Here is a 26,916-nt window from a genome sequence, read left to right as displayed (position 1 = left end):
AAAATGAGTAGTACCTATATTTCAAGCCTTGTCATAGAGTGTATCACGCTGGATAGCCCAGCGAATTATGAGAAGGGGTACGCGTGACTTTGGGGCGCTCAACCACTTACACGTTAATCTCACAAACAATCAGTTCTGTTGATCGGATTAACTGGGCTTTCAAAACATTGTACACACGATGCAGTTGTTGAGCATACTTGTTAGAGTTCACAGTATGACCAACTGAGTCAATGTGGAAAACTCATTCGAAATTCAATAAAACACACAACTTGACCTTCTGTTCAAACCGCCCTTGTTCGGCAAGAGGTTCTGATGCCTGGCCGGAACGAAGCCAATGATTTCTCTTATTAGGGTATGAAAAAAGACCAATTTATCATCCCCAGTCAAAAGGGGGCTTCTCGAGGATTTTGCACCAGTTCATGAGCGTCTCTGAAGCGTCCGTTTATAAGACCGAATTTATGGAGGTATCGACTAATAGTGCTTTTTGAAGGATCATATTCTGCCCACAATGTACGAGTGCTTGTGCTTGGTAATTGTTCAACCATTTCAAGCAAGACCTTATCTTCACTAATTGACAGTTTCACTGATATTGCTTCGTCTTGGGGGCTGGTGTCACCTTCTTTTGAATGCCAGAACTTGTTTTATGCCACACAGTCGTTGAGACATTCTAGGCCTGCAACAGCATTAATTCGTTTTGCAGCTTCCTTTGCAGTCACTCGCTTTTTCCAAAGATAGCTTAAGATGGCACTAATTTCCAGCACTCATTATCAAAGATGGAAAATAAAAATTAATAAACCATATTTATATGTTATGCACGAAAATAACGAACAAAAAATTCAGCAACAATGGGACTGCTGCTGCTATTACTACTACTACTACTACTACTACTACTATACTACTACTACTACTACTACTACTACTACTACTACTACTACTACTACTACTGCTGCTGCTGCTGCTGCTGCTGCTGCTGCTGGCCCTTCTTCTTCTCCTCCTCCTCCTCCTCCTCCTCCTCCTACTACTACTACTACTACTACTACTACTACTACTACTACTACTACTACTACTACTACTACACCTCATTTTAAAAACGGTAGGGAAAAGTTTCGGGGAAAATTTTATTGCTATGTCTAGCATGTTGAGCGACACACAGAGACCCTTCTTGGCCGATGCTGGAATGAGGAAATGAAGGCTGTGGAAACACAGGCAGAAACTTACGGGGAGGAAAGACATTCAACATAGAATGACTGGGGTTGTAAGCAGATTGTTTCCAGTTATTAAACTATGATCAAATCGCGGCAATACCATCAAAGGTAAATAGAGTTGAGTTTATTGAGCACAGAAAGTGTAGACTGGCATATATTTTATTGATCTTGGACAGACGAAAGATAAAATCAATTCTCATGGAGGCATGTAATAAATATGGTTGTATTTCTACATACACACACATACACACACACAGACGAATACATTCATACACATACGCATACACTCATATACACACACATATAAACATACATTTATACATTTTTCTATATCTACCAATCTCTTTACATAATATTCGTTATACACCATTCTTTATACACAATTATGCATAATTTGTGTTACATACACACACACATATACATACAAACGTGTGTGTGTGTAAGGGAAGTGAGCAAAGAAAAGAGACCCGCTAAGAATTCTGAATAGTCAGTAGAATATTATATTTCTACATCAAAGACGAACAAAGTTATTTTATATCATAGACAAGATAATTTTTTGAGTAATTTAAATTATGCCCGCTTTCAGAAAATGGTTGATTACAAGTTTCATCGCAGTTGGTGACGATATAAGACGGGATGAACCTTAAGAATCAAATTCTTCCATATTTGCTTAACCGGAGAAGACGTTCTGTAGTATCTGAAGAAGTTTTTACATCCGAAAAGTTAAAAGTGTACTGTATAACTATGTTCTCTATTTGAGGGCCGACTTAATAGTGTGGACATCCCTGGGACTCCTATCATTTTTGCCTTTGGTTTATTATTTTTTTTGGTGTCTGCAAGTAGCGAACCGTCTTCTTCAAACAATGGCTCTGTCATGTACTGAACCGAGACAAACACTTTAATGAAGTTGTAGAAGCCTTTAAGATTTATTTATTTTACCAAGACAGCAACACTGTGCAGGCGCTGGATGGATCCATAGATCCTAAGATCATTCAAAACCATAAATAGGGTCACCTTGCTACTCTCGTGTAGGAGATTCTGTTCTTAGTCTTCTGGATTACTGCTCCTGTCTGTGTTCGCTGCAGAGCGTCAAATTGGTGGCACACTTGAGGCAAACCAGTGCAACTACACAAACAAGACTGACTCGGTGAAACGGATGAGTTCCTGGGAGAGGCTAAAAGAACTGAAGCTCAACTCTTTACAGAGAAGGCGCGAGAGGTAAGTAGTGATACACACATAAGGATGATTCTGGAAGGTCTAGCGTCCAACTTTGAAATTGAAAGCTATACCAATCACTGAACTGGACGGCACCCATAAAAACAAAGATACCGTCTTCTTCACTTTGGATAAGGATCTAATAGTGCAACAGCTTGGGGGTTAAGGGACGACAAATGTTTAACATCCTACCAAATAATCTCACAAATTTGTGAGGTGTAGATGTAGAAACCATCAAAAAGCACCTGAACAAATTTCTATCTGAAATCCCAAATCAGCCTACATCACAGCAGGAGGTACGAAGAAGAGCAGCTCCATCCAACTCGCTTCTGCACCAAAAACAGTCCAGAAAGGGGACACCAACATACTGAAAGGCGGTGCTCCAGTATGGCCCTAGCCTCTGGCTGAAACCAGCAAAAAGAAATAAATAAAAGAAAAAATACATACACACACACAAACACACATATATAATGATATGTCTTAGTCACTTTCTTCTCCGAGTTTTACATATAGTTGCATAGGATCTACAAGGAAATTATGATTGACAATTGAAAGGTTTTGCATATGCAAATATACATTTGTCACATAGTGCAGTGATGGAGAGACTATATGAGAAAGGATAAAAAGGAAGAAATAAGAAGACATAAAGATGACAAAGTGTAACAGAAGGGATATGAAAGAAAACGAAAAAATAATGAATATCTCATAGATATGTTTACATACATACGTACATACATTTATGTATATATTTGCACAGAAGCACCCAAAGTGATACAAGCGCGCACATGTACACACAGAAACACACATAAACACGTGTATACATGCGCGTGCACACACCACCAGCTTCCTGTCCACCGTTTTTTCAAATGGAATTGCTGTCGCTTACCAAGCGTCTTTGCCCACTGTAACATCATGTAATCCTCATTGGTCAGTATCAGCCCGTCTTCCTGTAGCCATATTGAAGTTCCTGGGCCTCTTCATTCATTTGGCCATCTCGGAGGCCTGAAGGAGCAACACACACACACACACACACACACACACACACACACACACACATACACACACAAACACATATACACATACATTTATATATATATAATATACATACATACATTTATATATACATGCATATATACATATATATACATACGTACATATATACATATATATATACATACATATATACATATATATATATATATATATATATATACATACATACATATATACATATATACATCCATATATATATATATACATTTATAATATATATATATATATATATATATATATTATATATATATATATATATATATATATATATATATAGTTGGGGCTCAATATGTCTATGAGTAGTTATTGTGTATCATTCAAGGTGGCGAACAGACAGAATCGTTAGCCCGCCGGGTGAAATGGTTAGCGGTATCTCGTGTGCTATATTCTGAGTTCAAATTCCGCCGAGGTCGACTTTGCCTTTCATCCTTTCGAGGTCGATGATATAAGTAACAGTGAAACACTGGGGTTGGTTTAATCGACTAGTCCTCTCCCGCAAAATTCAGAGCTTGTGCTAATAGTAGAAAAGCTTATTGTGTATCATTTAATTTTCTTTATTTTTACCTATTAGAACACCCATTTCACAGAAACTAATTGAAGTATCCTATATTTTGACTGAAACTAAACGCATGGTCAATTTATGGTACTCAGCTATAGTGTTATTGCTACATAAAGACGTGACACTACTCATTTTCTTTTCACTCTATGTTTCACTCTATGTTTCTATGTACAATCCGTTTTCATCTCTTCTCTCTATGTATCTGTCATTGCATCTTACATTATACGCCTCTGTTCAATACTGTTAGGTAATATCGTTGGCTTCATCTGCATATATGTATGTATGTATGTATGTATGTATGTATGTATGTATGTATGTATGTATGTAGGTATGTATGTATGTATGTATGTATGTATATATGTTCATATATCTATATATCTGTATCTATCTGTATACATATATATATATATATTATATATATATATATATATATATATATATATATATATATCGTGACGTATTTTTGCCATTTCAATATGGCTAACCCCTAAGGTGGATGCTACTGTAGTTTTTAGCCCCAGGAGGACACACTCCTCCAGCTGGCCATAGACACACTATCTGTGTCCTGTCAGTATTTGCAAAGGGAAGTCATCCTTCCCGTCTTCAACTTATGATACACACGGACTCGAGTTTCGAGGTATTGACCTCTCGTCAGCGTGTGACAATCATAGTTGTCGCCGAGAATTAGATTTCCTTCACAAATACTTATACTTTTTCCAGCGCCCACTGTCGCTGATATTGAAAAAGTGAAATCAAACAATGATAAATATCAAAGTGAGTTATATACAGTAGCGGTAACACAGATAGTGTGTCTATGGCCAGCTGGAGGAGTGTGTCCTCCTGGGGCTAAAAACTACAGTAGCATCCACCCTTAGGGGTTAGCCATATTGAAATGGCAAAAATACGTCACGATGTGTTACCGCTACTGTATATAACTCACTTTGATATTTATCATTATATATATATACATATATACATATAGACATATGCATACACATACACACACACACATATATATACATACATATATATACATTTATATTCATAAATACGATTATATATATATATATGTGTGTGTGTATGTGTGTGTGTGTATGTATGTATATATAATCGTATGGGTTACTATGTTACATGTATATCTCGTAATTGCTTGCTTACTTTATGTGTCGGAGATCGATAAAAAAACATCAAATACTTATTGATCAGAGTTTTTTCAAATTCTATATCTTAGTAGAACACTATATTACTATCAGATTGTTCTATATCTGAGTATGTTTTTCGGAAAAATATTCGTGTCTGAATTTCAGTAATGAAGGGCCTTCCATTTCTTGTTTAATAACACATAATCCCATCTGACAATAAAATTTTACTTAGGAATGAACGTTTCCTTCAGCACACGCAAGCACACACACGCGCGCGCGCACACACATAAATCCCAGGCTGTTATATTAAATTTGATTATCTGCATAATTGCCTCCATATCTGCTCAAGAGAATTCCTCGTAAAGACATCGTTGACGCAAATACATCGGCGACTTAGTTCGAATCATTTGCGGGCAACTAAATATTTTCTGTACCGAGAATCACTGGATCACATATGTCGATTACTAACACACACACACACACACACACACACACAACACATACACACACACACAGATACACACACACACACACACACACACATACACACACACACACACACATACACACACACACACACACACACACACACACACGTTTATGTCTGTTTGTATGTGTGTGTTAGTATGTATGTGTATTGATATGTTTACGTGTCAAATTTAAAATCAAAAACAATTTATCATTAATGTAATGGATTACACAATACGTTTTATAGAAATAAATATTTACTATAGGCGCAGGAGTGGCTGTGTGGTTGGTATCTTGCTTACCAACCACATGGTTCTCAGTTCAGTCCCACTGCGTGGCACCTTGGCAAGTGTCTTCTACTATAGCCTCGGGCCGACAATAGCCTTGGGAGTTCATTTGGTAGACGGAAACTGAAACAAGCCCGTGGTATATATATATATATATTATATATATATATATATATATATATATATCTATATATTATATCTTATATTATATATATATATATATATATATAGATATATATATATATAATATTATATATGTACATATATATATGTACATATATATATATAATATATATATATATATATATATAATATATATATATATATATATAGTTATATATATATATATATTGTACATGTATGCATGTATATGTTGTCTGTTTCTCCCCCAACATCGCTTAACAACTGATGCTGGTGTGTTTACGTCCTCGTAACTTACCGGTTCGACAAGAACTGACTGACAGAATAAGTACTAGGCTGACAAAGATTAAGTTCTGGGGTCTATTTGCTCGACTAAATGCGGTGCTCCATCATGACCGCAATCAAATGACTGAAAGAATTTAAAGAATATAAGAAAAAGAAAGATTTATTCATTTTCAGTGTTCACTGTGACTTTGAAGCGTTTGCTTTTTTATAATTATCGCACTTTAATTTACTTTGTACTCTTTGCATTCATGGATTATTAATATATATAAAACCATGTTGAAACAGATGACAGAATCTTCATAAATACGTATAGTAAGATAGTCTTCTGGATCCAAACTCCCCGCTAAAACCTTATTCAATATTTCTGAAGAGAAAGCTAATGACACCCAGACCAAATTGTACCTCAATGTGACCCGTACTTTTTATTAACTGTATTATCGACAAACATTTTTTGGTGACCCTTAACCACAACAAAATCCAATCACATATTCAAAAACTGTCGTGACCTGAATTTGACACATTACATTACACCTTTAGTTCCACACCTGACAGAATCCTAAACCTTATGGAAATTCCACCATCAAACCAAAGCAAATCTCCTCACCATATATTTAAATTAACTCACAACCTAGAAATACGTTTGTTTTATCCTTGACTATTCTCCTTACAGGATAACTGCTTCCCTATCTACCTACATAATCGCCACTTACCATTTACATAGTCCATACCTACCCCAAAGAAAAATTAGAAGCCTACGAAAAGACCAAATAAAGAACCAGGCAACCACAGCCAATGTAAATCTCTACATGATGAAAGCGAGTCTCCTGTAATAATGAATATAATTTAGTATAACGACTATAATATATACATACATACACATACACAAACCACACACACACAAATCAAACACTCATGCACACGCTCACATATATTATGGGTAATTAAAGATAGAGAGAGTGAGAGATACTTAAATATCTACTACTTCCAGAAATAGGTATACATTTATATTTTGAATAGTAAATAGCTGTACTGTCAAAATATATCAGAGATTATGTTTCAGGATCAAGAGAGATTGAAAGAGAGCCAATTCTATGAAAGTACAAGATTGATTGATGCCGAGACATTTAATCAGATGGGAAATAGATTTGAATGAGCGAAAGTTTATACGTATTATGAACCTATAATTATTAGAAAGTGAAAGTCAAACCTGGAGGGAGATGAAAGTTCTAGAAACACATATTTCTTGACATTTATCATATCTTCTTACACTCTGCTAAATCGTTACGATATAAATCAAGTCAATAAAGCGATGAATCCATTGCGATTTCAATCATTTGATATAAAACCCATTTGGCATCAATATAATTTCGTGTATAATTTATTGTATTATTCAGTTGTCATTTTTATTCCTACCTATTAGCAAATTAGTAGCAAGTATTTAGACAAATCTCATACGATATAGTCTTTTCCTTGACTATATATAATTCATTGTAAATATTCTACGTTTTGTGGTTTGTCAGGCACCGCAAGAATAGTTGATGACAGCTAAATATATTTTTTGATTTTTGCAAGTAAAATTTAACGCATATTTACATTTTCAAATAGTTTCGTGTATAGAAAAGTGCTCCAGATCAGACCATTTCAATCTTTGTTCGAAATGAGTTAACGATACACCGAGTATGCGAATCATAGAAACATAATTAAATATACGCATACATATATATGTATATATATATATATATATATATATATATATAATATATATATATATATATATAATATATATATATATATATATATATATATATGTATGAATGTATAACAATTAAGGATAATCTCTTAATAAGGGATCTTAACAAGAAATTATCGGGCAGCTAGCGTGAAAACCTCATAAAAGAAAAGAATTCGAAAATAATTTTTTCTTTTGAACAAATTAATTATATCTATATTGTATAGAGGGCATTATTACGCATAAATGCCTCACACTAAGAGGGACAAAGTCATTACTACCAAAATTATACTAATCATACCCAAATGCAGTTTTTCAAAGCAAGACATTTAAAAAATGAATTTAGTTCTGTATCACCGTGATTTCACATTCAACTTACGTCTTATGATCATCAGCAGAACTGATTCTGAACACATCATAAATAAACTACCAACCTTACGTAGCGAAGACGAACAGACAACTGCTCACTCCGGCCAAGCACATGGAATGTTTATAAATCATATATCCGGTAAATGGTGGGCTTTTTACGAACTGCATGTCGGGTAATGAAAAGTATTTCGGAATAAGTTTAACAATTAAGGATAATCTCTTAATAAGGGATCTTAACAAGAAATTATCGGGCAGCTAGCGTGAAAACCTCATAAAAGAAAAGAATTCGAAAATAATTTTTTTCTTTTGAACAAATTAATTATATCTATATTGTATAGAGGGCATTATTACACATAAATGCCTCACACTAAGAGGAACAAAGTCATTACTACCAAAATTATACTAATCATACCCAAATGCAGTTTTTCAAAGCAAGACATTTAAAAAATGAATTTAGTTCTGTATCACCGTGATTTCACATTCAACTTACGTCTTATGATCATCAGCAGAACTGATTCTGTATGAATGTATATATATATATATGTATGTATATATATTATTCTTTTATTCATTTGTTTCAGCTAAATGACTACGGCCATGCTGGAGCAACGCATTTAGTCGAACAAATCGACCTCAGGGCTTATTCCTTGTAAGCCAAGTACTTATCCTATTGGTCTCTTTTGCCGAACCGCTACGTGACGGTGGTCGTAAACACACCAACATCAGTTGTCAACCAATGGTGAGGGTACAAACACAGACACACAAACATATACATACATACATACATACATGCACACAAACATACATACATACATACATGCATACATACATACATACATACATACATACATACATACATACATACATACATATATATATATATATAATATATATATATATATATATACATTGTCAGCACTTTTTCTTTCCTATTTAATCCTCTGGACCTCCATAAACGTTCCATGTATATATATATGTAAAGATCATATTGTATATGTACAATTAAATATTAAGAATTGTATAAAATAATTAAAATAGTTTGCATCTTGCAGAAATATAGCTAATTTATTCAGCATAAATTTCACCAATAAAATCTCATATTGACCCCAAGGTCCATATTGACGTCGTATGAAAAACACTGATAGAGAGAGAGAGAGAGAGACAGACAGACAGACATATAGACAGATAGATAGATAGATAGATAGATAGATAGATAGATAGATAGATAGATAGATAGATAGATAGATAGATAGATAGATAGATAGACAGACAGGTAGGTAGATAGATAGTTAGATAGACAGACAGACAGACAGACAGGTAGATAGATAAATAGATAGACAGACAGACAAGTAGACAGACAGACAGATAGATAGATAGATAAATAGATAGATAGATAGACAGATAGATAGACAGACAGACAGCTAGATAGATAGACACGTAGATAGATAGACAGATAGAAAGATAGAAAGATAGAAAGGGAGACAGATAGATAGATAGAGAGATATATAGAAAGATAGAGTGACTGATATAAGCTTATGTTTGCAATACAAGAAATAGTGTGACCCCTCAATATATATACAAAACACCAACCCTTACGTACACGGATACAACATAATCTCCACGTCCTACTAAATGTCGCTAAAGTTTCGTGTGCAGCAAGTACCGCATACTGTTTACTTAAAATATCAAAAGAGCTATTTTACAAATATAAATATATAAACAATTGAAAGTTAAAAATACTTGACAGTATTAAATTATAATCTTAAATAAACTAACTTGAGGCTAATTAGGAAAAAAAAACCAAACAAACTATTAGTCAATCCAAGAAATTAAAAATAGCGAAAGTCAGTTCAGAGAATAAAAAGCCAATTCATAAAAGTTATCTCTGTTAAATTAAACAACAAGTAACTCTGTTTTAATCCAATTCTCCAATTATCTTGATTTATACATAGTTGATTGTTTACTTTGGACTCCCCACATTAATCACTTAAGCATTAAATTAAGCAAATCTAATGTCATTTCGTCCCATTTCGTTACTATGTGCCTAATTCTTGTTCGATGGCTCTCGACTACACTATCTCCTACTCTCGCTTAATTTATGAGATCACGCTATGGTCCTTAGCATTCATTGACAATTTGTAATCAATCAAAACTTTACAAAGTTTTCCTAAAGACTATAATTTTCTCTGAGAAGAACGGTCATTCTAATGGACTATTTTCCACCCTTTTCCCCACCCGCCGTCATATTAATGAACTTCAGCCACAGGATGAATTATTTTTGAATTAAATAAATTAAAACAATTTCTTAATATCATAATTCTCTTCTGCATTCTTTCCGTGATATTCTGCTTTTAGCAACGCTTCTTTGTTCTTTAACTTCCAGCAACAAATGCAGAATTTCATGTGTTATATTCACCCTCACTCTAAACAATAGAAATACGCATTTTAGTATTCTTCATAGACAACATGAAAGTTGGTCTTCAAAGTGTGTTTAGAGTTTCTGAAATTGAAGTAAGTCTCCTGTTGAGTTTTGAACCATCACACTCAGACACTCTTTCTATCGGCTGTAGCCGACCGAACTGCCATAAGACGGTAATATATTGCTATATATGGCACTAATATCTACGTGAATGTTACTCTACCCATCAGCACTGGCCGTTATAATTGATGTGGTGAATTTCAAAGAAAGTATGCGAGTTTTTTCCATTAAGCATTTTGATAGAAAGTTTGGGAAACTTATGCTCACTGTTAAAACCAGTTGGTGAATTTAAGCTCAGATCAAAGTCACTCAACTATCCGTGGGAACTATCTCACTCTGCTCAGTGAATTGGTCACTGGCTTTCTTTTACCTTTACCTACATAACATGTTTGTATTATCGTGTTCGACAAAAAGTATCAATCTTAAATTCTTGTGTAGAATAACGCACATAGATGATATGCAGCTGCTTAAATTCCCTCGACTAATTTTCATCTTCAATAACTATGAACGACAAGGCGGTGAGCGGGCAGAAACGTTAGCGCGCCGGGCGAAATACTTAGCTGTATTTTGTCTGTCATTACGTTCTGAGTTCAAATTCCCCCGAGATCGACTTTGCCTTTCAACCCTATCGAAGTCGATAAATTACGTACCATTTGGCTACTGGAGTTGATCTAATCGCCTGGCCTCCTCCCAAAAAATTTCGGGCCCTCGCCGAGAGTACAAAATAATATAATTCATTAAAAGGCGGCGAGCTGGCAGAAACGTTAGCACCACGGGCGTAATGCTTAGCGGTATTTCGTGTGCCGTTACGTTCTGAGTTCAAATTCCGTCGAGGTCGAGTTGCCAATCGATTAGATCGACCCCAGTATTCAACTGGTACATAATTTATCGACTCCGAAAGGCAAAGTCGACCTGGGCAGATTTTGAACTCAGAACGTAGCGGTAGACGAAATAACTATTTCTTTCCTGCCCAGAAGGGACAAACATGGACAGACAAACGGATTAAGTCGATTACATCGACCCCAGTGCGTAACTAGTATTTAATTTATCGACCCCGAAAGGATGAAAGGCAAGGTCGACCTCGGCGGAATTTAAACTCAGAACGAAAGGGCAGACGAAATACGGCTACACATTTTGCCCGGCTTGCTAACATTTCTGCCAGCTTGCCACCTTACTTCACTAAAGAATAATATCTCTTTAATGCCTACAAAACCAGGAACATTTAGCACTAGACAAACTTGTCTGTGTTAAATTATATCATGATTGTATTCTGCATTCAAACGCTTTTTTCGTGGTTGTCATTGACAGTATAATTATAGTTTCCATAAAGTAAGTTCTTGTAAAAATCGGGCTCTGTCGTGCTGTTGTGTCAAAAATGTTGGCATAATGTTTACGTTAAAAACAAATTATGAATTATAACGATAGAAATATTACACCGGTTCAAAAGCGCTAGGAATCTGGGATTAAGGCGATTACATGGACCCAAGTGCGTAACTCGTACTTATTTAATCGACCCCGAAAGGATGAAAGGCAACGTCGACCTTGGTGGAATTTGAACTCAGAAGGTAACGGCAGACGAAATACCGCTGAGCATTTCACCCGGCGTGCTAACGATTCTGTCATCTCGCCGCCTTTCTATTAATAAATTATAGTAACACCATACTACCTCCACATTCTTCATATATATTAGTATTCCTTGTCTTTTACGATGGCCAATAACTTAAACACGTTTTGTGTCTACGTACCACTACAGAGATCACTGTTGTCGATTTCGTTTCTGTGCAACCTTTAGCAAGGCTCGGGCAGGATTTGAGCCACCTTGCTCACGTTTCCAACTTTGGACCAATGCCTGATTATATTTCCATAAAACATGACCAGAGCAGTAAATGTTATTACGTCGCCATAAAAAGCTATAAACATCTACATAAAGGTTGTAACTAGTGAGGGTGGTAGACTTCAAGGAAATTCTGTATTTCCGAATGTTCTAGAAACATTGCTTGAGGTTATAAAAAGCTGGATGGCTGAACCCTAAAATAGCAATAAATATACAACACAGATCTCTTCCGTTTCGTTCCAAGAAATGTGCTCTCACTTTTGGAATAATATTCTTGTATGTTCGGCTAAATGTAATCAACCAGGTGACCTAACGCTGACACTGATACATTTCTATATACATGCAATCATCTTTCTATATAATTACCTGCCTTATTCAGTTTATAATTACTATGTACGTATCATATAACAGTATAATTAAAACATTTATTGTTTACACATTTTAAAGCTTTAAATGTCACATACTTGCTAACAAATATACTTTTCAATATAATTAATTCCCTTGAATTTAGATAATGCATAACGGTTTGAAATAATAAAAATAGGAAAGAAAATAGCATTTATTGTTGGATCCATAATATCTAAGAATGCAGCTTCTTAACGTAATTTGCTCCATGTACACTTTCGCCCAAAATCCCTGGCCATCCCAACAAACCCATTGTGTGTGTGTGTGTGTGTGTGTGGTTAAGAAGCTTGCTTTGCAACCATATACTTGCGTGTTCATTTCCACTGCGCGCCACATTGGACAACTTTTTTCCACTGTCACCTATGGACTAATACGACTGGTTACCAAGTTTTCATGTTCTACAAGTGATGGAGATCTTAACGTTTTCCTTGAATGGTAAGTTAGTTAGTCCGTTTCAGGTCTGAAAGCCTGCAATTTCTGAGGGAATCGAGCATATTGATTATATCAACCCCGTTACTTGAATTGTATTTTATTTTATTGATCCTGTAGGGAAGAAAGGCAAAACTAACATCGGCGCAATTTGAACTCAGAACGTAAAGAGTCAAAACAAACGCCGCTAAATATTTTCTGAGATATGCCAACAATTCTGCCAGCAACAATTTTGAAGGTCCTGTTAACGAGTAAATATCTTCCCCGGCTCCTTAACTTTATTATGAATGGCTGCAAATTCCTTTGTGCAGAAAGCATTTCAATGATTTTCTTTTGCTTCAACCTACCCGTTAATAAAAGCTAATCTTTGAAATGTGCATAGATTTACGTGAACTTAAACATTCATTTCTTTGAGTGTTTTCAACAGTGGGCGGTAATGGTTCATTGTACTGATTTACACTGATTTCGACACAGCGTTCATGAATTTAACAAACAGCCTTTTCAAAATTGATAGATGTAATGTACCAAAAGTTTCACCTAAATGTGGCTTTATACATTTAGTCCCCAAAGCGAATAACATTGAATAATACTGTGTCTTGAATTCCGTAATTGTTGTGAATTGTTTTATTTATAATATAGGTTACCAACAAATTAACCTTGTTCACCTCTCGAAAATAAACAATGGTTGTTATTCTGAGTAAGGTAAAGAATTGAGTACCACAGTTTTCATTTTATATCTGCTTTAAGGACATCAACTTTGATGGCGGCTTTACATTATTTTCTTTCGTTCTGCAGTAAATTAACGTGAAGTGACATAAACGATAAAAACATAAAGGAATGTTATATAAGAAAACAATTATTCTAACACAAACAATTATTTATACAATACATTCAGATTGTCTTTTTATATTATTTTCGTTCATTGCATTCGTTTAGTTTCATAGTTAGATATTCTGGAGGAGAGAAAGGAGTTCTGTCACTGTATTTTATATTAAAAGAAGATAATACTTCAGACGCAAATTTTAATTACCAATGAAATAAATGATAAATACGATTAGAAGAATGAATATAAAGAAAATCAAATAAATATGGCCGCTTTTCACGTATCCTAAAATATCTTAGTTATTTTCACACGTATTGTCTGAAACCAAATGCCAAGTAAACATTAGAAATATAAAAAGAGAGAAAAAATGAGCAAAAAACAGAATTGAATGAAAACCTGATAATATTGAAAATGTATGACTAAGCGGAAAATACGTTTGGAGAATTCAATTTCATACACATCATCGTTTTAGTTGGCATGTATATAATAGTCTTTAACAAAGGATAGGAAGAATTATAAATTTCACAATAGACATGTTTAAGTTCTAAGCTGTAGTGTACTGCAGTTAAACAGAATATGTAATCTTTCAAAGTCAGCTTGCTTTAAACTCTTTTACTGCCCATTCTTCCCCTACACTACACAATTTATTCTTTTGCCTCATTTTGCTCTCATGCACATTATTTTCTTTGCTGCCTCTATACGTACATACATTTACAAGGGGGGTACCCAAAAGTAACTGGAAACAACGTTATCTGCGGGGCAAGTCAGTTGTAGTTCAGACTTCCGCTGCTAGAGGCTACTTGATGCGACGCTCAGGCATCAGTCTGCTAACTGGCGTCGGAGACGCATGTCGTAGTACTATGTGGTGCGACATTGTTTTCTAGAGCATCTCTCCTGTTCGTCGATTTTTGCGATGGCTAAATCGAAGGAACAGCGTGCTTCCATGAAATTCTGTTAACGTGAGTGTTTTCTAAGGGACAACGATACTGCAATTTTAACCTCAGGAAGACATCTCCAGCTGGTTTATTCAGTGCACTATTCACGTTCGATATTTATTGCAGACCGACGATAACTTCTGCCATTCTAGCTCTGAGAGCATCAGACCACGTGCTTTAGATCTTATTGGATTTTTTAGGTTGTGGTTACTCGTTTATTGAACACGGAAGTATATTAACCTCACTTGCAATAGATAGAAAATACAGTGTCGTACAATTACTCATTTTGTAGCTAAGAAAGTAGTCCGTTAGAGAAGCTCTGTCCGAATTAGAAGTACTATACGAACCAAAAAGTATTGTTTATAGCCATTTTAACATGGGTGTTCTCCAAAGAGACGATGATATTGTAATTTTAACCCCAGAAAACTACAGTTTTTTAATAATGCTTTAGAATATGTACATATAAATACAGATGCACACGCACACATGCACACTCACAAATATATACATATATACGTGTGCGTATACATATTGAACTCTATCTGTGTATGTATATATATATATGTGTGTATGTATGTATATATATATATATGTATGTATGTATGAAATATAACAAAAGCTGTTAAACTCCGAGTAACAGCTTTTATTATATTTCTGCTGCTTTGAAACAAAGTATATTACTCTACCTCTGGTATTTGAATACCCTTTTTTCCACCTTGTTTCACATTTATGTGCTCTGTCATATATATATATATATATATATATATAATATATATATATACGTATGCGCATAAATATTGAATCCTACGCAGAAAAACAAAAAATTATTGAAATTACATATTTACCTCCCTTTTACTTCAAATTAAATGACTAAGCAATTATCTCCCCCAGCAATATTTTTTCCCTAGTAATTTATCTCATTCAACTGTCATTTTGATAAGAAGCAATGCGAAACCGGTGCTTACTTCAATTATGTGAAAGAACAAAACCTTATTTTGTACAAAATTGTATATTTTTATTATCATGTATATTTTTATTATCATGGTTCTAGAATATTCTTCTCTCTCTCTCTGTATATAGTATATATATATATATATATATATATATATATACATGTTGTACTGTATCTGTAAATATATATATATATATATATATATAGTGTATGTTGCTTCGAGCAAGCACCCTTCAACAGAAAGGAATGAGGAGCGAAAACAAATGGAGAGAGCAAAAATAACGGAGAGAAAAAAAGAAACTTGTCTTGATTAACTGTTTCAGCCATCCATCTTTAATATGTAAATAATAATGTGATGTAAATTGGAATACAACTCTCATTCGTTTCACACCATATGATCATAATATAATCTTTGTATTCGACAGAGTTCAGCAGAGTAAAGCAATATGGCTCTTACATATAAAGAGAATTTCTTGTTTGCGTTTGCATCCTACTGTACCTTATTCAGTACATATGTATGCATATGTATCTATGTAACTATACATCTACTCATGTAAGCATGAATCTGTCAGTTATGTATATATGTGTATACGTATGCTATTCGTGTGTAAGTGTGTTATGTACGTACGTAAGAATGTATATATGCTTCTACGTATGCCTTCATGTGCAAGTATATGTAAATCTATTCGGAAAACGGTACAGAACTCATCATTAGGGGAGTTTAAAAAAACAATCATATCACAGAACTAACAGATCTTGATGCATATGTTGCTGTTACAATGTTCATAAAATATAGATCACAGCCAGGTTTAAATTACCAGCAGTTCCGAGCCAAAGTATATGGACAATATTTCTTATGTAAGAATCCCATATTCTAAGTATTGCATATAGTTTGTAGCATTGGTTTATCATTCGTTGTTGATAACAGAATAAAGAATAAAGAATAAAGATTCGCTTACATAACTTCCGTTGAATCCACTTTTAGTGCAATCATACATATGAACTCTAAATATCTAATATTTTCTTTCTTCAGGCACGTGGAATTTAGATTTATATATAAGTATTTTTTTAGAAAAAAATTCTTTTCTATGCTACGTACAACAGAGTTAGTTTTGCTTTATTTCTTCATTTGTGTATATATTGTTGTATAAATAGAAATTTCGTTTTGATTTGTATAACTAAATATAACGTATAAATTTGAAGCAGTTGGAAATTTGAAGATCTTTTGTATTCAATAAGGAAATGATAACTATGCATATTCAATGTCTCTTCTTCCTTGGTCTTCTGTTTAAAATTCAAACGTCTCATCCTACCGAAACTTATCTAGAAGTGTTTATCTCCCTTACAAAATCCTGCGACCATAGCACGCAACGCAATAGCTATATGTTTTCTGTTTATTCTCCATAATTTTGTGAAGGCGCCCGGATTAGTAGTAGGAGCATTCGGCTCACGGTCATAAGGTCGTGCAACAGATGTCCTTGAGCAAGTCACTTTATTTAATATTGCTTCAAATCGACTCAGCTAAACAAATGTGTTGTACCTATAATTCAAAGAGCCAGCCATGTCATATTCTGTCCTGCTGAATTTTACTGATGACTACGTTAAGGTCATACGGGTTTGTTGCGTGATCAGTCACATTCATGTTAATTTCATGAACAGACTCTTCCGTTGATCGAACCAACACTCGTCGTCACGGGCGGAATACCAGTTTCTTTTTATTCTTAATAACGTGAAAATGTCTTTGGATTAGGTTTAGAATTATATTTCCTTTTCGAAAGTTCCTATATAGCACCAGCTTCGACATAATAAATGAACAATCGTAGGACGTAAGATTGTTGATATTTTAAATATTATATTACAGAAATCGCTATGTCATTTCTCTGGAGAGTCAAGACTATTGAAAATGTTGCAAGACACAAGGAAAATTTTAGAAAAATAAAAATAAGGAATAAGTGGAAATTTTACCGGTGAGTGTGTTAAATTATAATGCACAAAAAGAAAATGACTCTCCCCAGACACAACAGATTACAGAAAATATATTCATAAATGAAAGTAAGTTTTTTTCTCTATATATTTTTTGATAGCAACAATCACGTCAGAGTGGCCATGTTAGGCCAAAGCTCTCAAGCGATTTAGTTAATGATGCATTCACCAATGCAAAGCCATTAATGTACATAAGTGAGAAGGGGACAAATAATACAAGACATTCTTTTTTAGGTATTGGTTCCATGTATGTATATACATACATACATAAACAAGATAGATAGATAAAGAGAGAGACAGATAGAGAGATAGATAGCTAAATTGGGATAAAATATCCAGGTGTGTAGTATTGAAGCATTTATTTTTATTATCCCAGTTCAGGCTAACGGCTTAGCATTAAAATCAGTGCCTAGAATTACCTGAGGTAGGCAACCACTCTCTATCTCATCCGATGAGTAAACCCCCATTTCATTTCTATGGATGATGAATATTTAACTGAGTGTATATCCAATACGGCAAGAATGAATACGGAGACTAGTACATTTACTTAATTTTTTTATTATTATTTAGAGTAAATTACAGCATATTTTATTCAAATATACCCGATGCACGTTTCTGGTAAACCAGTTGTCAATCTCCATTCCTTGAAGCTTCGGTTCACTTCAATGGTTGGACCTTGAATAAAGGCACATGGAATAATCACTAGTTGAAAGTAACAGTATGTAAATGCAATCACTAGATGTCTATCCAGCAGAAACACATGTCGGGCAAATTTGAATCAATTACGTTGCAATTGACTCTAACGATAAAGAAATTATTCAAATGTACTAATCCACGTATTCATTGATATGTTGTGTGCGTGTGTATGTGTGTGTGCATGTAATTCCCACATATATTATGTATTTGTGTATAGTTACAGAAAGACGTATGATTATCGATAGAGAGGAATATGAAGTGAAGGGAGTACACTGCATTTACCATAAAATTAAATATTCATCAGTTTTAGATCTTACCAACGAGAGACTATTTTTTTTCCTGTACTGATTGCGCTACATCGTCCTTAAATATCATAGGCTCACTAATCACTCAGGTTCAAAGGGAGTATGTTCATCTAAAACCGCCTTGAAAGAATGTCAGTGCAGCCATTTAAATGTGAACAGCAGTCGTATGACTGAATTGTTAAAGTGAAATGAGCTTCTATGTTCCTGATACTAATTAATGATTAAAATGTATGAGTAGGTGGATGAAAATTGCTCTGCTTTGACTCACGCTTTTCCCTTGTTTGTTTCTGGTCTGTGTTCGTATGTGACCGCTCTAACATTTGGCAATGAGTAATTTTGTTCAATTAATCGACTCTCTATCTGTCTTGTTATTTAGTGGTTAGTTGCCAAGACAAGAATTTAATATTAATCAGTAATTACCTTGTATATCTCCAAAGATGTACATTCCATATGTATGTGTATATACCTACATACATACATACATGCATACATACACACACACACACACATATATATATATATATATATATGCATCTGTGTTTACATATATATATATATGTGTGTGTGTATGTGTATGCGTATATATATATAACACATATAAATATATATATACATAATTAATGGTAAGACATATATACATATATATAATCAAACGTATATAAAGTTATACATAATCAAATATATATACCTGTATTTGGCACTAGTGTTGCAGCGAACCATAACAATGTTATCTCTAGAGATAAGACGCCGGACCCTGCACGTAGACTTCGTGTATGACAAATGTCCTTTGAAACAAGGTTTAAATTGGTTTAAATGAACGGTTCCGTCGTTTTAGAATGATACGCTTATACACACATACACTCATATATACATACACACACATATACATACACAATTTCCAACTACATGCGTTCTCTCAGCAAATGGATGAAATGCATGAGAAACTCCGACAACAACAGCCGGTATTGGTCAATAGAAAAGGACCAATTCTTCTCCATGACAACGCTCAGCCGCAGGTCGCACAACTGACTCTGCAGAAGTGGAACGAATTGGGCTACGAAACTCTGCCTCATTCGCCATACCCACCAGACCTCTTGCCTACTGACTACCGCTTTTCCAGCCATCTCGACAACTTCCTGTGTGAGAAATGCTTAAAAAACCAAGACGATGCCAAACATGCCTTCAATGACTTCATCGCCACCAGAACGTAGGATATTTACGCTACTGGCTTAAATAAAGTTGTTTCGCGTTGGCAAAAGCGTGTTGATTCTGATGGTGTTTGTTTCGATTAATAAAGTTTTGTTTGAGACGAGATTTGTGCATCTGAATTTAAAGGTTAAAAACTACAAGAACTTTCTTAACAACCTAATATATCCCTCTGTCTCTCTCTCTACTCTCAGTTTTTTTGTCTTTTTGTATACATTTTGAAATACACGCACACACACACACGTATATATATATATATATACGTGTGTGTGTGTGCGTGTATTTCAAAATGTATACAAAAAGACAAAAAACTGAGAGTAGAGAGAGAGACAGAGGGATATATTAGGTTGTTAAGAAAGTTCTTGTAGTTTTTAACCTTTAATTCAGATGCACAAATCTCGTCTCAAACAAAACTTTATTAATCGAAACAAACACCATCAGAATCAACACGCTTTTGCCAACGCGAAACAACTTTATTTAAGCCAGTAGCGTAAATATCCTACGTTCTGGTGCGATGAAGTCATTGAAGGCATGTTTGGCATCGTCTTGGTTTTTTAAGCATTTCTCACACAGGAAGTTGTCGAGATGGCTGGAAAAGCGGTAGTCAGTAGGCAAGAGGTCTGGTGGGTATGGCGAATGAGGCAGAGTTTCGTAGCCCAATTCGTTCCACTTCTGCAGAGTCAGTTGTGCGACCTGCGGCTGAGCGTTGTCATGGAGAAGAATTGGTCCTTTTCTATTGACCAATACCGGCTGTTGTTGTCGGAGTTTCTCATGCATTTCATCCATTTGCTGAGAGAACGCATGTAGTTGGAAATTGTGGTATATGTTACGTTTAATTCAGAAGCAAGCTCTCGAACAGTTGTGCGTGGATTGGCTTCGACTAAGGCTCTTAGTTGATCGTTGTCACCATTCGATGGCCAACCACTATGCTTATCTTCAATACTCGTCACCGCTACGAAATTCCTTGAACCACCACTGCGCTGTACATTCATTAGTGACTCGAGGGACAAACGCATCGTTGATAGTGCGAGTTGTTTCAGCAGCTTTTCGGCCTAGCTTGAACTGGAGTAAGACACTTGTGTGAATTTGCCTTTTGTCCATCTTGTATTTAACGTTCCGGAAAAAATGGCCTAATTATTCAAAAAGAAAAAGAGTAACACGATTAGATAGAGCAAAAAACGGGCTTTAAAATGAAATATAAGTCAAATTAATTTGAAAATACATAATTTAACACTAAAATTAAATATTCCCTTATTTTCTGTGATTACACATATACGCCAATGCATACACACACACACACACACACACCACACACACACACACACACACAGACAAACACACCGAGGATAAAATAGTAGCATAAAGGAAAGTTCAATTGTCACTGAATGTGACCAAGAGTCCCGAGACAACTACGTTGCTAGAAATAGAAGTAAAGAACTCCTTGTGTTGTGGGAAGAGCTCAAATGTATACATATACACTGACAAGGGAACAAACCTCACCATGACCGGATTCTCGGTTCGATCATGGGTGGCGATTTCTTCCCTGTCAGCGTATGAATTTGCGTTCTTCCTATAGCACAAACAGTATTTTACACCTATTTCTTGCAATATGTGTGTCTCGGGGCACCCATAGTCACATTTAGTGACGCGTGTACACACACACACACTCATATATATATATATATATAAGAACGAGGATGTATTAAATCTCTGAGCGAGATATAAATAGTAGCAGTTCGGAACCGTAACATAATATTTGCCAACTAGGTGTGGCGTCCTATACAGGACAGTGCGACCGATGTTTAGAGTCCCAGAAAAACATCTCCTCCAGCTGGCTAACGAAACCCATTCTGTGTCCTATTAGCGTTTGCGAGGGAAGGTCATCGCTCCCATCTTTAGCCTCATGTGATACACACGGACTCGAGTTTCTGGGAGATTACCCCTTCTCAGCATGTTTTAATCACCAGCTAGTGATAGAAGCTTATTCCACTCATAAATTACTATATATTTTTCTAGCGACTCACTGTCGCTGATCTCGTAGAAGAAAGAGAATGTTATATTAAATCTCCGAGCGAGAATGTAAATCGTATCTGTACAGAACCGTAACATATATTTGCCAATTATGTGTGTATATATAATATATATATATATATATATATAATATATATATATATATATATAACGGGAAGGTTTACGAAAATAAACAAAAGGCAGGTAGAGTATAAAAAAACAATGTATTAGTATGGCGCTCAGGAATAGAAATAGAACAAGTCTTTTACGTTTCGAGCCTACGCTCTTCAGCAGAAAGATACACAGAAAAGAAACAAAGAGAAAAAAAAATTGCGTGTAGGGGCCAACGATCCAACATACACATATATATATATATATATATATACATACATACATATATATACACGCACGCACACACAGACACACACACATACATATATATATATACATGATTAAAAAACCCTGTAATAATTAAGCATACGAATATATATTAAATACACAGATTGGTTGAGGACTTTGTCATATTTTGAGTTTATTTTATACTTTTTTTTAATTTCCCCACAAAGGAAGGCCGTTACTGAAAATATAAGCGACGAAAACAAGGAGAATGTCACCCAACTTTTTTGAATTCCCGATGGTGATCCAAGACAAACCGAGTATGTTTTGTGAAGCATTATCGGTGGAATGAAGAACAGAATTGAATGTTTCTAGTTATGCAACTGGAGAATGTCAAAATAATTCCTGTGCTGCGGCGTCTCTAATATCAGGGTTTTATTATATAAACGTTGCCATGGCGGCCCAACTAGCAGCACTGTTAGCACACCGAACAAAATTCTTATCAAAATTCTGTCCGTCTATACATCCTGAGTTCGAATTTCACCGCGGTCGATTTTGTCTTTCATACCGTCGATAAATTATGTACCAGTGAAATACTGGGGTTGACATATTCAACTTGACCTCCTCTCTTATATAATGGAAACCGTTGTATAAACGTTGCCACTGTTGTACAAGCATTGTCTTTCGTTCCCAATATTCCTTGTAAATCATGTCAGCTCATGAGGAAGTATTAACTTGCTTGAAAACAGACGAGGATTAGCGACAGGAATCGCATCCGGGCGTAGAAAATCTGCCTCAACAAATTCATTTTGAATGATGGAAAAGTAAACGTTAAAGGAATGATGATGTTGATGATGATGATGATGATGTTGATGACGACGACAACGACAACGACGATGATAATGATGGTGATGCTGCTGCTAGTGATGATGCTGATGATGACGATCGCGAAACAAAGTAAGAGGATAAACATTTCCCAATAGTTGCGAAATTCCTACAAACAGCGTATCGTATGAAAAATAAATCACTGTTTCTCTGAACCATTATGAAAGTTTTTAATTAATAATTAATATTTTTAACACAACTTATCCACGTGATTCGTCAATTGTTTCACTCAAATTTTGTTTTAAATATTCTATTTATAAATAAATGAATGATGTTAATTATCAGGCCGTAGCTAATTACATGACGGCAACGCACGTTATGTCCTCTTCTAATTGGAATACAGTTTGGCACAAACGATATTCTTGCAAACGGAAAATTAAAACTATCAATTTTATTAGGAAATTTGATATACTATAATAATAATTCAGAAGTTCAATTATAATTATAGTATATCAAATTTCCTACAACTTCCAAATCAGGCCTTCTAGCTTCTATTATTTTGTCAGTCTGGAAGTTAAATTCCCACAATACCATACTTTCTAGTACTTTGCTAGGTTCATGTTCATACGATTTATTAGTATGATCAAATTCTAGATTTCTACAAAGGTCGCAGTGGATTGCTTCCCCTAGTTTGTCTACATTGGGAATCTACTTTGTTTTTGTCTATTTTGGTTTTTATTCTAATTAGTCTTTAATGCTTGATCTTGTGCGGCTCTTAAGAATCACCTAGTCCCCCTCTTCAACTTTCTTTTCTGCAGACATAACCATATCTCACAACTACTATTTGCTGAAACTATCTTCGAGAATCTACCAGGCAACGCCTTCTCCTGCCAGTGAGATACTTTCTATTCTTTTTCCTGATTTTTAAGTTCGTTTGGTGTTTTTGTTTCGCTGTTTTGTTGTGACTCTAGCAGCTTTTGATAAACACTCTGCACTATTACCTACATAGGAGTTTATATCTGCTGTAGAAAACTCCACGCAGTCTTCTACTGATATTAACCCTCTTCCGCCTTATTTTCTACACAGGTGTAATCTTGCTACTCCTGCCCTTGGATGTAGTCCTCCATTCATATTGAATTACTTCCTAGTTCTTCTGTTTACGTTTGCTAATTTAATTTTTGTCGAATCTACAAAAGCTGCTGGGTATCTAAGTAACGATACTGTCTAAGCATTTACAGTCTACACTACATTCGAACCATTTAGCTTTGGCTTCATTAGCTTTTTCATCCTTCTGATATAATCCTTTTCCATTTTCGTCTTCAATTCTGGAGTTGTACCGAATCCGATTCCAATACTCCTAGATACTTATTACTCTCGCCTCCTTTCAAGGATTTTAAAGCATGGTCATCTGGTAATGGGATGCCGTCGCTGTTAACAGTCTGTCTCCTTGTTATAACAAATATTGCGCTCTTATCTATGCCAAATCCCATGTCTATATCGTTGCTGAAGGTTCTTACAGTCTGTATTAAGGATTGTTTTTCTCTTTATTCTTTCGTTCATTTTATTATTATTATTATTATTATTATTATTATATTATTATTATTATTATTATTATTATTATCTTTATTATTATTATTATTTCACGCCGTAATGTTTACATTATTAACTACATTCTCACCAGCACCATTCCTGCCGCTTCCAGATAACTGGTATATTTTCTATCAATTATCTATTAAAATAAACCCCATAATTTGGAGGAAAAAAATTAATATCATATTTTTTTTAATATTTTGCATGTTTCTTATTTCTTTTTTGTCCACAAGGGGCTAAACACAGAGGGAACAAACAAGACAAAGGGATTAAGTCGATTAGATCGACCCCAGTGCGTAATTGGTACTTAATTTATCGACCCCGGAAGGATGAAAGGCAAAGTCGACCTCGACCGAATTTGAACTCAGAACGTAATAACAGACGAAATACCCCTAAGCATTTCGCCCGGCGTGCTAACGTTTCTGCCAGCTCGCCGCCTTATATATTTTACACGTCTCTGTTATTGGGCAGTGGCTATGTCGGGACACCACCTTAAAGAGTTTAGTCGAACAAAATGAATGCACTCTATTCATTCTGGCACTTATGTTAAGTAGCATACTCCAGGGTCATATTTTATCTTAATGTTGTTTGTACTTGCTCCGAAACTTTTTTCATAGCCCTTAACGAAATGTCAATGACACCTACTAGGAGACAGAGCAAAGAATCAAAATCTCGTCCACGCATTCTCCAAATCTAATTTCTTAGGGCTACTCCGAAAAGTTTGAAGACATTCCACAGATTCTCCATGTAAAATTCTTTACGCAAAGAGGCCCATGCACTCGGTGTGTTCATCGACCGTTTGACTAACACCTCAGCTCTACTATGTATATTTATAAACACCACGAAGTCTCTTAACTCAGTGAATTTTGTTATTTTGTTTACCACTGGCTTTAAATAGTTTTAGAATTTTAATATCAAACACACACACACACACACACACACACACACACAACACACACACACACATATATATATATGTATGTATGTGTTCGTGTGTTTGCGTGCGCGTGCCGCGAAATTGAAACCGAGATGTCTCTTGACTCAAGTTTCAAGCCATTGCGATCTTGAGGCGAGAACTCGAGTCCCGAAACAAACTCTCAGCTTCGGTGCCATTAATGCAACATCATGCAATGAGCACTATTCTACATTTCGACATAAGTCGGGCTACACACACACACACACACACACACACACACACACACACACAATACACACACATACATACGCAAACACATATGTACATTCTGATGGCTCGTGTTTATGCTATTCGGCTCACTGACGTAAAGTTATGAGTTCGATTCCCGGTTGTGCGTTATGTCATATTGCTCTAGTAAGTTAAGCTGGCAAAAGTGAGGTGTACCTGCATTTCAAAGGACCAGCCTTGTGATATTTTGTGTAACACAAGAAACTTCACGAGAACTACGTTAAGGGGCCGAGTGTCTGTGGTGTTCTCAACCACTTACACCAATTGATAGGATTAATCAGAACAGTGATTGTCGTAATCGTCAGAGTACAAGTTTCTTCATATATATATAACCATTCTCACAACTACTATTTATATATATATATATATATATATATATATATATATATATAATATATATATATATATATATGTATATATATATATATGTATGTATGTATATACATATGTA

The sequence above is a fragment of the Octopus sinensis genome, linkage group LG6, assembly GCF_006345805.1.
Source record: "Octopus sinensis linkage group LG6, ASM634580v1, whole genome shotgun sequence".
NCBI lineage: Eukaryota > Metazoa > Mollusca > Cephalopoda > Octopoda > Octopodidae > Octopus > Octopus sinensis.
This window is presented reverse-complemented; position numbering follows the sequence as displayed.